The sequence below is a fragment of the Ursus maritimus genome, unplaced genomic scaffold, assembly GCF_017311325.1.
Source record: "Ursus maritimus isolate PB19 unplaced genomic scaffold, ASM1731132v1 scaffold_10, whole genome shotgun sequence".
Classification (NCBI taxonomy): domain Eukaryota; kingdom Metazoa; phylum Chordata; class Mammalia; order Carnivora; family Ursidae; genus Ursus; species Ursus maritimus.
Window position 1 is genome coordinate 10,865,716 of NW_024423344.1, and position 2,439 is coordinate 10,868,154.

The following is a 2,439-nucleotide window of genomic DNA, read 5'->3' on the forward strand; positions in this document are numbered from 1 at the left end:
TTTATAGGATATTGACCGGCAGGGAGGTCACCGAAAGAAGGGCTGGCTTTGGACCAGGCCTGCCCATCTGAAGTTTGCTTTCTCTGCTCAGTCTTCCTTTGCGTGATCTTGGAGAAGGTAGTTCATCTTTTGGAACATTAGTTTCCTCACCTGTTTATAGTATAAAGAATACTTATCTGAAGGGAATGGAAATAATGTATGTTAAACACGGTCACGTAGGAAGTGTTCAGTGACTGATGTTATTTTCTAGGGTGAAGGCATATCAAACGGTCATCATAGAATGTGAAAAAGTGTAGTGAGCTTTTATATTGAAGGTTGAGGACACAAAGGAGGAGCATATAACTGCCTCTGGGGGTCAGGGAGGTCCTACAATTACTACTAATTGCTGACAAGACTGGGGGTGGGGCTTCTCCTGCCTCTCACACATCCACTGTGGACTGTGATTGAAAGTCAGAGAAAAAGGAAATGCAGTATAGTGAGAACATACTGAGTAGCAAAAAAATGTGAGTGGTGAGGTAACAGACATAAGTACAAGCAGTCTCTAAATTTCAGTTTAGTTCATGGTGGGGGAAAAATCTGTAGGTGGGACAGTCTAAAGTCTGCAAGGGCTCTGGAGGAGAGAGCTGGGTAGGCTTGGTCACAGAGTACAGGCATTCCAGAATTCTCGGGAAGTTCTAGAACATTCTAGTATATTCTGGAATGCACTTCCTGTGGGTGAAGCCAGAGGGCAGGGAGAAGTTCACACGATTCTGTTTGTGAGTAAGAGATTGGGTTTGTTGACTCGTCTGCCTGTGGGGTGCCCCAGAGAGGACCACGGCAGCATTGTATTCACGTCTGGAGAGTTCTGCCCCTTTAAAGAGCCCAGAACTCCAGATAGTGAAGCAAACTTCCTCCAAGAGTGTAGCCAGGTCTAAACTGTACTGTGATTTTTTTCTTTTTCCAGAAAGCCTGGATAATATTAAGTGTGGAAAATCACTACCTTCCTCCTATCCCCCTCCACACATGGATGTCTCCTCTCCAAGGTCGTCTTTTGTGCTAAAGCTGTGGAGAAGGCACTTTTCTTTCTTGTTCAGGAATCACAGCTCCTTGACACTCGAGAATGTCATTGACAATGACATGAAGCAAGATTAGTGATGTGCTGGTCTCCAATCTCTCAAGAACGCTTCATCTCTCAGGACCAATGGCTCCAGTAATGGTGATGGGCAAGATGATGTTGGAAGGAACAGCTGGATCTGGTGCGTTGCCTCATATACCATCCAAAATGGTGGAGAATTAATTACCAGCCTTATTTCCCACCCAGAACTGTGTGAGGAGGCAGCTTATTATCAAGGGCAAGTCTGGATCTGCTGTCCTGTGGGGACCGGAACAAATGTTCTGCCCTGACTTCTCTGTTAAGCCATCTTTCTTCCTTCCTTCCTTTCTTCCTTCCTCCCTCCCTCCCTCCCTCCCTTTCTTTCTTTCTTTCTTTCTTTCTTTCTTTCTTTCTTTCTCCTCCAAGTTCACGTCAGACAGGTAATGTGCCAAGGTTGTAACAAGGTTGGAGGGAGGCATGTGGCCCACAATGGTGTGAACACCCAATCATCACGCTTGTAGCTACAAAAGGATCCATTAAGCCATCTTTCCACCCTTCACTCTGCGAGGACTAAACATCATTACCAGGACCGGGTGCACCCTGTTAAATGTTGAGCTGCTACCTGGAGGACCACTGAGAGGTGACAGTGACCCATGCACATTTAAAATGTCAGCTCCTGGGGCATCTGGGTGGCTCAGTCGGTTGAGCATCTGCCTTTGGCTCGGGTCATGAGCCCAGGGCTCTGGATCAAGCTTCTCCCTCTCCCTCTCCCTGCTGCTCCTGCCTGTGTTCTCTCTCTCTCTCTCTCTCTGTCAAATAAATAAATAAAATCTTAAAAAAATAAAAATAAAATAAAATGAAATAAAATGTAAGCCCCTTCAGGTATAAATGTCCTTGACAGCAGCATCTCACTAGGGCTGTCTCTTACCAAAGCGGCTGTGGCAGCAGGTGGAGGGGCCTTCTATATGCTTGGCATTTCTCTATGCATGATTTGGGCTACCAAAAAAATACAGTAAATTCCTAAGTAGGGCCCCCAGAATTTGGTCCCATAAAACGTGGGCTTGTCTTATAATGAGGTAGGTGGAAATGACCAGGGGGCAGGGAGGAATCACCCTCCCTGTATTTTCATCCAATCTTATGTGATTGTGAGTGCATTATCATAGGGCTTCATTATGTAGCAAACAGAAACATCATTTCCACCAAGTGCCAAGAGAGCACACTTTACCTGCATTTCCAGATGTAGTTCAGAGATTTGCAGGCAGATACAGGTTATGGTTCGAGCTGGAGAGGAGGTCCGGGAATAGCTCTGTCTGGATGCTCTGACCCCAGTACCACAACCCCTTCCTGTCACCCAAGCAAGGAGTCCA

At 46.1% G+C, this 2,439-nt stretch overlaps 1 non-coding gene across 1 annotated transcript; it reads right to left on the reverse strand.

Moving 5' to 3' along the window:
• Positions 1 to 1,502: 1,502 nt before the first annotated feature.
• On the reverse strand, positions 1,503 to 1,605 carry LOC121101463. Its single transcript, XR_005833455.1, has one exon. It is a non-coding gene; the product is annotated as a small nucleolar RNA U13 (small nucleolar RNA).
• Between the last annotated feature and the right edge of the window lie 834 nt (positions 1,606 to 2,439).